The 12,423-nt window shown below is 35.9% G+C and overlaps 1 long non-coding RNA gene across 1 annotated transcript in view; it reads left to right on the forward strand.

The window, feature by feature from the left end:
• The first annotated feature begins 3,403 nt into the window (after positions 1-3,403).
• Positions 3,404-12,423, forward strand: part of LOC118444643 (uncharacterized) — a 131,812-nt gene continuing 122,792 nt past the window's right edge. The window contains exon 1 of the long non-coding RNA XR_014983008.1: positions 3,404-4,153. This is a non-coding gene — a long non-coding RNA (uncharacterized LOC118444643). The remainder of the gene's footprint in view (positions 4,154-12,423) is intronic.

Below are 12,423 nucleotides of genomic sequence, written 5' to 3' on the forward strand. Positions count from 1 at the left end.
TCTTTCTCTCCCTCTCTTTCTTTCTTTCTTTCTTTCTTTCTTTCTTTCTTTCTTTCTTTCTTTCTTTTTCTATTTATTCGTTAAAGAAAAAGGAGAAAACGAATGAACCGGGCGCTCACGCTAATTGTCCATAGAAATCGAAACTCGACACCTGCTTTCTTTGTAAGTACTTACTAGCGCCCTTTTCGCGTCTGAAGGATCTTTTCAAAGGACGTAAAAGAGTCCGCGTAATTACATAAGCGAAGCTGATGTTTGTTCCTTTCTTCCCTTTTCTTCCTTCTGAATCTCTTCTCTTATCATCTTCTCTTTCTATCTTTCTCTCTATTTATATTTATATATATTTATATATATATATATATATATATATATATATATATATAGCTTTCTCTCTCTCTCACGTTATACGTCAGATTCTTCTTCCCTCCGTATTAAATACCACTCCGCGAATATAATAAGATGGATGGAGGTTTAACGAGTCATCGGGTGGACGGCTTTTTTTTTCTTTTTTTTCTTCCTTTTTTTTTCGTAGAGGCAAATAAGCGTCGAGAAGAGCGAGGTCAAGAAAATACGAACAATACGTTTCGTTTCGATGGACGAGTAAACGAGGAATTTGATTTTTTAATAGACCATTTTATATATAGAATTACGTTTACCACTTATCTAATTATATTTACAATCCTACGAAGAACGTAAATGATAAACGTAGAAATTCGTATTCCGTTCCACTGAGAATTTGTAAAAAAAATTTAAGAGACTAGTTATCGTTCGCGGTAATTAATAAATCATTTTCTCTTTCTCTATTTATCTCTTCCTTTCTCTCAAGGCGTCTCTCTATGAGAGAATTCGAATATAAATTTGTGTCTCTTTCTCTTTCTCTCTCTCTCTCTCTCTCTTCTTCCCAAGCTTCGTATTTTCCGTATATGAGGCTATGTTCACACCCGGCAGGCGTTCGCGTACCGGTAAATGCAACCGATTCATCATGAAATCATTCGCGCCAAGAGGATTCATTTATATTAATGAATGACTTATTAATCACGGAGAGGACGAGTCCGGGGTCATAGCTGGTCCGTTTGCCTAGCCGTATCTTCCTCTTTTTTTCTTTCTTTGTTTTTTCTTCTCTTTTTCTATTATTTTTCTTTTAATATTTTTTCCTATCTTTTTTCTTTTTTTGTTTTTAAAAAAGGGTGTGTTAGTTTCTCGAAACGTGTGCCCTTTCGAGTAGAATAGGAAAATTGCTTTTCGCGTGGAATGTCGCACGAGTATTTTACGCAACGTATCTAGCTCTAAGATTGTTCGACGATATCGTTTGCATGTTTAAACACCGGGAAATCGGTAATGGGACTGGACATATGAGAAATGGAAGCTCTTTTATGATTTACACTCTACGTGCTAAAAAACTGCGATAATTTTCTCGTCCGCGTCTCCTTTATATTTATCACTTATTGTATTTGTAATGTAAGTATCTAACTCGCTTAGAGAGGATGATACTCAGCGCGTTTTATTATTAACTTACAGAAAATAATCTGAAATACAATTATGTATTACAAGTATATAATACAATTATAAATACGGATTATATCTTATCTTCTTTTTGTGTTACTTTTCATTGATTAAAAAAAAAAAAAAAAAAGAAGAATACCTCAGGTCTTTCAAAGAAATTTTTATCTCATATTATTAATTTCGTTACATCGTAATATATCGACTCGATATATATTCGACATATCCGCGTATTACGATGGTTGCACTCGTGACAAAGGGTTGAAATGAATTGCACGAGCAAACGGGGGTTGATCGCTTCATATATCGTAGGGCAGTGGCGAGCTGATAATAAACGGTGCCTCGGGACACTAACGATCTCGCATTACCGAGATATAAATGATGATATTAACAATCTTATAAACCGCATCGTGGGAGTCGGTCGAAGGTGAAACGCTTCTATACCAGGTAGGAGTAATTAAGATCTTAATTAGGTATTCACTCGAGGCACCGGCATACGCGCTCTTTCTAACCTTCTCTCTCTTTCTCTCTCTCTCTCTCTCTCTCTCTCTCTTTCTCTTTCTTTCTATTTCTATCTTTTAGCTTAGCCGCAACCTTTCTAGTTCGTTTTACACGTTCCTACGGAGTCGATGACACGTTGAAAGTTTCGCGGATCTTATGTATTTCAACAACGAGTTCATCTGGTATCTTTTATATTATAGGTTCAAAGATCAGACGTCAGAGCGTCTATTTAATATGCGTTCCTTACCAAGTAGATATTTTTAATTTTAGTTTTTTTTTCTTCTTCTACTTTTCTTTTTTCTCTTTTTTTCGAGAAGGGAAACCATTCGTATTATAATCAACGATTTATCTCAGCTCCGATTATTCGTTAAAAAAGAGATATATTTTGACAGGAACATCTCATTATTATCTCGTAGGTATGTACTACTACGTAGAAATTTGAAACTTTTGATAAAATCGTAGAAGGAACGAGTTTATCAGACGATCCACATACATTGATTACTATATCTTTAATTACCGCATACCGATGGATTCACGTTAATGAAGACTTTTTAATTACTATAAACGTCTTGTTATTTATCAGCTCATCTGAAATCAAATAATCGAAAATAGAAATATATTACGATATGTTTTCGTTTGTACAAGTTCATTCATTACATTTGGTAAATGCAAAAGTCATACTTTAGTACGTTTAAGGCGCAAAACAATTGGAAAAAATTATGTTGTTACGATTTACGCGATATAAAATTATATATTAAACACGGAATTTTATTTATGCGATAAAAGTTAATTTAAATTTATAAAATACGCTATCTATATTTTTATTAGAAGATAGAGAAGTAAAAAGAGAAAGAGGGGGAGAGAGAGAGAGAGAGAGAGAGAGTGAGTGAGAGACGAAGAGAGAGAATTTTGTAGATGAGAAATTCCGATGTCTCGTCCGATAGGTCATTCGATCGTTGTTACGACGATGTTAGCGAGCGAGCCGCGTAATTTTGGTCTGCAGTGGCGCCGTACGACATCGACATAATTAAAATACTTAAACCGACAAGGATTAGTTAAGGAAAAGAGCGAGATGTGATATTATAACCATCTACCTACCTAATCTTTTCTTTTCTCTTTTCTCTGGTCGGATTCATAGGCGACAGGACAATAAACTATAAGACGGAATGCAACTCGATCGTATCTCAGCGATTTTTATGCTTTCTTATGTCGACCACACTGATGGTAGATAGATCGAGGATACTGTTCCTAACTCTCTCTCTCTCTCTGTCTCTCTTTTTCTTTTTTTTTTTCTTTTGCTATTATATCTACCTAACTTATATACTAAACGTCTAACAAAGTAAACTAATTCGAATCTTGTAATCAAAGACTTACATACCTTTGAAACTATTAACAGATGGATACATTTTGAAAAGGTATACTTACGTGGAATTTAATTGGGTTAAAATTATGGCAATTAATTCGTTCGTATTTGTAGGTATGGATATCTTTTACCTACGTAGAAGAATGATAATTATTGATTCGTAATGATTTAAAATGGGAAAAGGGAAAATAAACAAAAAAATACAAACAAACAGAAATAAAAATGAAAAAGAAAATGAAGAGAAAGACCAGAGGGAAGAAGTTACAATGTGATTCGTGATTCGCAGGTAGCGATTATCGGGTAACGCCAGGCGTCGTTAATTATCGTCGAGTTGTCTTCTCTCTCTCTCTCTCTCTCTCTCTCTCTCTCGTATACATACACATATGCACATGCACATATGCACAGACGGGTGCACGGGCGCGCATAAACATAGACACACATATACAATTACGGAGGTGTGGATCTCTATTTTAATTGCGTCACGACCCATTTCATCAACAGGTGTTTAAACTTCTAATAGACGATCAATTGGTGATCTTTACCGAGAGAGAAGAAGACATAACCGGAAGGAGTAGCGAATAAATGAGGAAGATGAGAAAAAAGGAAAAAAAGTTGAGAGAGTCAAGAAATCCAGTTCCTAAAGCGACTAGTACTAAAGTACTGTTCAACAGAAGCAAGAACTCATAATGAGATATAACTGTTTCGAAGTCGTGAAATCTGTTATTGTTTATTAAGAATTGCATTTGTGTAAGAGAGATGCAACGCTTACAACATGGCACACGTAGGAGTTAGGTAAGTACTGGTTATTAATAATGGAAAAAGTTCATGAGAGGATTGACCTCCGCCATGAGATCGTTTACCGATCTAACTTATTGTACGATTATTTAAAAAACAAATTTATTCATTTTTATTATTGAGTAATTCAAGGAGTGATCCTTATTTTTTGCAGCATCAGTACATTATAAATTTAATAGATGTCCAAAGAAAAAGGAAAAAAAAGGGAAATGTATTTGTCAAAATTCAGACATAAGATATTACAGTAACGAGATAAAACTAAAAGAAAGAAATTGTTGATCCTCATGTTTCATAGTGTCATGTCCCAAGTAGAAAAAAAAAAAAACAGTTTTCAACATAAGAAACAAGAAAAATTATTAATTTCGATTACATGCAGATGTTAAAAAAAAAAAAAAGAGAATAAATGTATTTTTAAAAGTAGATACATGAGAAATTATAATATCGAGATAAAACTAAAAGATAATTTAAAATTTTTATTTGAAGAAAAAACAAAAATTGTTCACCCATGATTCATAGTGTCATGTGCCAAATAAAAATATAAAAATTTTTAATATAAAAAGAAGAAAAATTATTTCTTTCTTTCGTATAAAACTTATCTGCGGCAATCGTATAAATTCAAAACTGTTGAACACCTTTCGGGAAATCATTTATCACATCTCTCGCATCGAATCCAGTCGTCTTTTTTCGACCAATAGCCGTCACATTCAGTATTATCTTCTTCCTCAAAAATTTCTTTAAACTTTCGAACTACAAAATCTGAAAAATTTTCATTCGAAGATGAACGAGAGAGTCTCACGAGGGAGACGTTTGGATTTATATGAATTTTTAATACATTTTGTTACTTGTACATTTGCCGCTTGTAACATCCTACGTTTTTTTAATTCGTTGAACTATATCCGATGACGTAACAGATATTGGATTCATTTTATTCAGCATCGTATCTGACGTGTCTGTCATTTGACAGTTAGTAGGAGTTATTTTATTAATTGCTTCCAAGCAACCAAGTAAGACAGGTTCTGATTATTTATTTTTATTTTTTCGTTTATCTTTAGTTACACGAGGAACACGTTGTTCTTTTTGTTTCTCTTTTTATATTTATAAAAGTACATAATAGATTTTTGTCATTAAAACTAATTAACATAAAAAAAAAAAAAAATCCTTCATCTCTGTAAGCAGCCGGAGACATTACATCTTAATAACATAACAATTTATAATTTTATGATCGATTAATTAATTTCAAAAAAAATCGAACCATTCATCACGAGAATTCTGGAAGTAATGTATCACTTATTTTATCAATAATGTTTCAACGATATTTTATCGCACGAATATAAATATCTTTAAATATTATATTTTTTGATAAATCTTTAGTAAATTGTAATTTTAAGAATAAGCAAGACAATTTGGAGAGAACTTAATTTTTTATATAATTTCTTAATTAGAAAACAAACAAAGTGTATTGTTTATGAACTTTTTAAATAAATGTCAGTCCTAATATTAAAAATATTTGAAAGTCGGATTACATCTACGAAATATCAGGCCAAATCGTTTCAATCGCAGGACCGTAATTATTTTATAAATAATTCTACTTTTAATTTCACTATGACAAGATTATTGTATCGTTAATAGAAAGTATATATTTCTATAAAAAAAAAGTAATTAATCGCAATAGCACAACTATAGTAAAAAGATGTACTGTTATAATAATCGTTAGGTATCACGAATGTCTTTATCTTTGTCTTTGGCGGTGATTACTTTGATTCGAGTTCGACGATTCGAAACTCTCAGCACGGACTACCGCGTTGAGATTTTTCACGGGGTAGAATAGGACCCGTGCGATTATCGATCTTCTTCGTTCATCGGTCCAATGCGAGTGGGTGTAAAGGATATTTCGAAGGAGCTTCGGCCATGCCGAAGATTATCTCGCATTATTTTGCCGTATCGCGCTCACGATCCTCGAGATCTCGTCTCGAGATACGTTAGCGCGCGAAGAATCAAGTTGATCTCAACCGTTGGAGAAACGCCAAGATCCATCGCTCCATTATGATCTCTCTCGTGTGCCCAGAGAGATCAGCCTCTTATACTCAATCCCTTATCTCTCTTTTCTTTCTTTTTTTTCCCTTCTTTCTTTCTTCTTTCTTACTTTTTATCTTTCTTTCTTTCCACTTGTCCAGTTATTTTGACAGTACCTGATCTAAACTCTCGTCAACGTTTAAAATAAGATCTTTCGTCTTTGTTTCCTTTTTTCTTATGATAATTAAAACATAAATTAATAATGTCATCATTTTCAAAAGTAATAATATATTTATATTCATTTTTGATATACAAAATGATGAATAGGAATAACTAACGACAGAGAATATTTATTACTTTATCGTATTGTTACTGATACTGCTGCATAAAGAAATTCTACAAAGTGCAAGAACGCTCTTGTGGAAGGGAGTTTGGAAGAAGATCGATCGATCTATCGAAATGGTTAGAGTTGCTTGGGATAGTTTTCCACGTTCGAGATCAAGGCAGTTTCTCGAATGCGTTTTATTCGGTGGCCTCCATGATACATCGTTGTATCAGCGCGTCGTCGGGTCCCGAGATATCGGTTAGCCGATCTCAGGGCGATTTGTCAGCGCTTGGCCGGCCGTGTACCACCTTATCAAATATATATCGAACACCGCTCCCATCGTGTATTTACTCCGGGGACCGGTGAGCTTACCTGTACCTGTGTGTGCGTGTCCGATCCGATATCATCCATTTCGCGTCTCTCTATGCCTAACGTCAGAATCGCTAAATCTTTCTACTCCTTGCGTTTTTCGAGATAATTCGAATACGGTCAAGACCTAATTTATAATATTATTCTCTAGAATCTTTGATGATCGTGAAGAATTTACGATTTGACTAATTACTCGTCGTTTAGTTATAATAACAACGATATTTTCGTTAAATGACATGCGTTAAAAGCGATAGAAATTTTGAGAAATATGAGAAGAAAATGAGAATCGATCTGGTTAATTATCGTCGACGTGTATATGTATAAACATATATATATATATATATATATATGTATATGTAGGTATATAGATATACGTATATATGCATATTAATAGGCGTATTCTCGCATTAAGATATCGCGAGAATGTTTTACGATCTTTATCGTTCTATCGTAATTAGAGACGCGGTAGTTCCTCCTCGATCTCCCGTCGACTGTTAGCTTTCACTCGATTATCATAACTTATTTATCCAAGAATATAAGTGTATATACTTATATATACATCCATACTATGATAGTAAAATAGTGTTTATTTTGTTATAAGATAATTATTTCGTGAAATATAAATGAGAGAAGTTATTAAGAAATTGTTCTATTTCTTTCTTTCCCTCTCTCTCTCTCTCTCTCTCTCTCTCTGTCTCTTTCTTTCTTTCTTTCTTTCTCTCTTTCTCTCTTTGTATTTCTGTCTTTCTCGTACTCCTAACTCACTCGATCGTGCCTTAATCGAGCATTGTTTCGTTCTCACGAGTAATTACGTTCGATTCCCGAAGGGAACTCGGGCGCTAATCTTCGTTTATCGGCTGCTGCGTGCTTTCGAGTCGAGCCACGTTTCGCGCCCTGCGATCTCGATAAGACGCAAACTCTGCCACGTACGAAGGCCTCCGCCGCCTTCTAAATACTGGTAATGGCGCTTAATATATCGCCTTGAGATAACAATCGTCGGAGAAACGCGGCGATACGCGCCTGTACACTTTTACCATACCTTATTCCTCTCTATCTCTATCTCTCCTCGTTCTCCTTCCCTCCCACCTTCTCTTTCTCTCTCTTCTCTTTGCAGACAGATTTAAAAAAAATAAAGGGCTTTTTTAATAGATTTATCATCGTTCGCTTAGACAATAGAACGATCTTTATCGTTTTTATAAGAAATTTTATTAAAAAGGTCGATGTAAAGGTTTTCGAGTTTACAAACTTCGATCGTTTATTTTCTAATAACAAAATTCATTTCATTCTATAGATTTCTTACAAATGATCACAATTTTTATATTAAAAATCTATATTTAAAAAAAATGCAAATTTTGTTCTCCAGATTGTTAGATATATCACTTATGCTTTTTTATCTATTTTAATTACTACGTATTATTGAGTTTAGAGGACTTAAAAAATTTGCATGATCTCTTTCGTATGAGTTTAAGACGGATCGTAAATTTGCGTAAATGAATATGAAACCGCGAATGAACGTACGTCAATTCAGAAAATTCATAGACAATAGTAACGATTAATTGTAATGATCAAGTACGACATTGGTCAGCCTATTCTTCGGATTTATCGTCAATGAGATATCATTTTTCTCAAATATCTTGATCACTTCTTCTAAGGAAAGATCTTCGATAATCAAATTTCTATCGAAAATCTTATCAAAGATTTAATCGATTCTATATCCTTGGAATTTTACGTCATTAAAAAATACATTTCTTCGTGGCAAAAAGATGTTTATATTCCGATGGTTTCTAATAATAAAGTTTATTCTGAATCGAGATACATATGTAGTATCGAAGATAAATTTTAAAGATTAAACAATCGAGACACGATACATTTATTCCCTAAATAATCTAATGTTTGCAATGTTCAAAGATTTTATAAAAAGAAAAAAGTTTCGACAAAATCTCACTACATTGTTCGACGAAATAAAAAATAATTATTAGTCGTGGTGACGTATCGAATGAGTATCTCGATCGTCGATGGGCCATCGACGAGCGACGCGTACCGTTTAGCGATGACGCGATCTTTTCTTGGAAAACGAATCGTTATTGCGCTATGCGTTACTGCTTTAGAGATCGAAGAAGGAGGAAGGTCGATATCGCGGAAGGCGCAAAGTGTCCGGTTCGACTGGAAAAAGAAGAGACAGGTTCAGAGAGAGAGAGAGAGAGAGAGAGAGAGAGAGAGAGAGAGAGAGAGAGAGAGTGAGAGAGAGTGAGACAGAGACAGAGAAGAAAGTTCGAAGAGTCATCGGCAAAGATCTCGAAGCCGACCGGCAGCAGATTACGCTCTTGAGAGTTTTAACGAGGAAGCTGTGGAATCGGCGCGGTTGATGCTTCTTTAAAAGCCCTATCGAGCTCTTTCTCTTTCTCTCTCTCTCTCTCTCTCTCTTCTTTTTTCTCTCACGTATCTACAGGGTGTAAGGAAAAATTGCTTGAAGATATTGACGAGCTGGCGAGACTTCGTACGAACGAATACCGCGAAGCCGATGGTGAAAAAGGGAAAGAAACGTTCGGTCATAATAGTAAAGAATAATAAATTGTCGCGCGTGCGTATTCTACACGTCTTCTCGCGGTAGTTGGACCCTTTCGAGGTTGACTTTAGGAAGAAGAGAGAAAGACAGAAAGAAAGAAAGAAAGAGAGAGAGAGAGAGAGAGAGAGAAAGAAAGAGATAGGGGTAGGAGAGGGTCTTCACGTAGTGCAATTTTCGACGCAATAAACTATCACGTATATGGAGATTCCATTACCGTGCTCAGTTGTTTCAGGGTCGAGTGGTATTAAACAAATTTATACGGCAGCCGAGTGTGTCATAAAAGACACGTATAGATAAGTACGTACGTATGTACGTAAGTAAGTAAGAGTACTACGTATGCTGCGAACGTCGAAGAAGAATATGGCGGTCGTCAGACAGCGTCATCGAGCTGACAACTTTTAAAACGATGCCGTGCATGCGTACGTGCGTGCGTGCGTGCGTGCATGCGTACTTCGTTGCGATACCACATATGTACGGCTTTTCTTTTCTTTTTTTCTTTCTTTCTTTATTTTTTTTTACTCTTCTTGATTGATTTATTTATTTTTTTCTATAATTTCGTTCGAGATAAAAAAGAGAGGAACGACGAAGGGGGAGGAGGAGGAGAGCGAGGGAATTGCGAGGAATGATGGTGGGGATGAGGAGGAAAGCAAAAAAAGATAAGAGGAAAATATCTAGATAAGGATTGAAGCTTGTCCTTCGATCGGTGGAAACGGATTATCGTTTGGTCGTCTATAGGTATCGCGTGTAAAACATACGCGCGGAGAGAAATGGCGAAGAGGGAGCTGAAGAAGGGGTTGGGGGAGGTCAAGAGGCTGCCGGCGAGTCGGCTTGACGGATAAATATAATGATTTAATGACCATTTCGTACGGCAACGACACGAAATTCTATGATCTCCTCCTCCTCCTCCTCCTCCTCCTCCTCCTTCTTCTCCACCTTCTTCTTCTCCTCGATCGCTAATGACACAGACAGCCACTCGCAACGAGACTGCAATTATTTCGCGGCGCGTTCGACTCGAGTCTGACGTCATCGCGAGTACCTTCTCACGCCCTATGACCGTACGGAGACTCGACGGAGAAAGTACACTCCGCCCTAGAATCTTCTTTTAGACTTCTAGATACTTAGATAATAGTACACAGTTTCAATCTATATCTCGAGAATTAGATCGAGAATTGTCGCTAATACGCTACTATTACTACTTCTACTACTACTACTACTACTACTACTACTACTACTACTACTACTACTACTACTACTATTACTACTACTACTACTACTACTACTACTACTACTATTACTACTACTAATATTACTACTACTACTATTACTACTACTACTACTACTACTACTACTACTACTGCTGCTGTTGCTGCTGTTACTGTCGCTAATACTACTACTATTACTACTAGCAGTACTGCTGCTACTACATTGACCCGAACTATCTCCATTCGATCTCAAGATCAGTTTTTGCTCTCGCAGAGATCGAGATTCTTTTAAGGAAGTTCCTATCGGGTACAACAGACTTTTCTGATCTTTCAGGTAGGCCTTTGTTCGAGAATGAAAGAACGTGTTCGACAAACGTTATTTGTTGAAACATCCTGTTAGTGATTTTTATCTACAATACTTGACGATTCGAGAATGATTAGTTGAAAGGATACCTGACATAATCAAATTTTTTCTTCTTCTTTTTCTTTTTTTTCCTACGACACGTTTACGATTCCCAAAGGTATTCAATGTGTTAATTAACATGTTCGCTAGCTATATAGCCGGACTAAAGTATTTACTCCAATATCTTTTAGGATCGTATAAAAACTTGGACGAGAACTATAATGAAACGTTTCGTATCCTCCTAATGCCGAGTATGTCGTAATAGACGGCGATGTCGTACGTTGAATAACCATGGATTTAAATAAAATATCAATTAACTCTGGTATCCTTTTGCTATCGGAGATTGTGGAGGCCTTTAAAAGCTCGACGTAGTGTGTACCTAGGTCGTGTCCAATATAAATCAGATTGTATCACCCGGAGTGCTTTAGTTATCTCCGAATGGATCTAACGGACTCCTGTGTTGGGCAATTATCGCCGATATATCGATGCTAGGAAAATGTCACTGAGTCGCGAGTTAAACCTCAGATCGTCTTTACTATCCTCATCGTCCTCGTCGTCCTCATCGTTGTTCGTCGCATCGATCGTTTTGCCTTTGTAGATAATTACACTTCCATGCTTCGTTAGATTCGATTCGTCTCGATCGTCCAACCGATTATTCCCGAGACTCGACATCATTCTATGTACCTACATAGGTATACTAAAGAAAGACAGAAACACATACACACACATACACAAAGAGAGAGAGAGAGAGAGAGAGAGAGAGAGATGATTCGTGAATCGTTGAGCGATTCTCTGTAGAATCGTAAATTGTACGATGCGAACACACTTCACCGACTATAATGTATTGTGTTCGATTTATTCATATACGTGTCTACGTACCTACTATATAAATATATACGTATATATACTATAAAAGACGAATCCTCCTTGAAAGAAGGAAATCTCGATAACGAGAAAATAAGTGTCGCCTTCGGCGTACTTTGTGTCACGTGTGTTGCGAATAAATGTCGTCTGTCTCTGCTGTAGTTTCCTTATCTTTCTTTTCCTTCTTCTTTACGTACGATGATTACCTACCTACCTACCTACCTACCTACCTATCTACCTTCTAAGAGTTTCCAAAAATGTACTAACGTGAAAGCGAAGGATCCACGTTGGTGGTAAACGATTCGTCGTTCGGTACATATCGATTCGTGGAGTCATCATGATCTCGCGAGATCTTACGGATTAACTTCATTTACGATATGACGTCTTGGTTAGAGATCAATCGGTATTGCAGAGATGGCACCGTTTGAATTTTTTAGAAATTCTTTTATTTTTTTCTCTCTCTTTTTTCTCCTTTTTTTTTTTCCTTATCGTCTACCCACTGCCCATAGGTATGTTCAAATTAAA

This window comes from Vespa mandarinia, chromosome 15 (assembly GCF_050613455.1).
Source record: "Vespa mandarinia isolate Hongniang chromosome 15, ASM5061345v1, whole genome shotgun sequence".
In the NCBI taxonomy this organism is placed as follows: domain Eukaryota; kingdom Metazoa; phylum Arthropoda; class Insecta; order Hymenoptera; family Vespidae; genus Vespa; species Vespa mandarinia.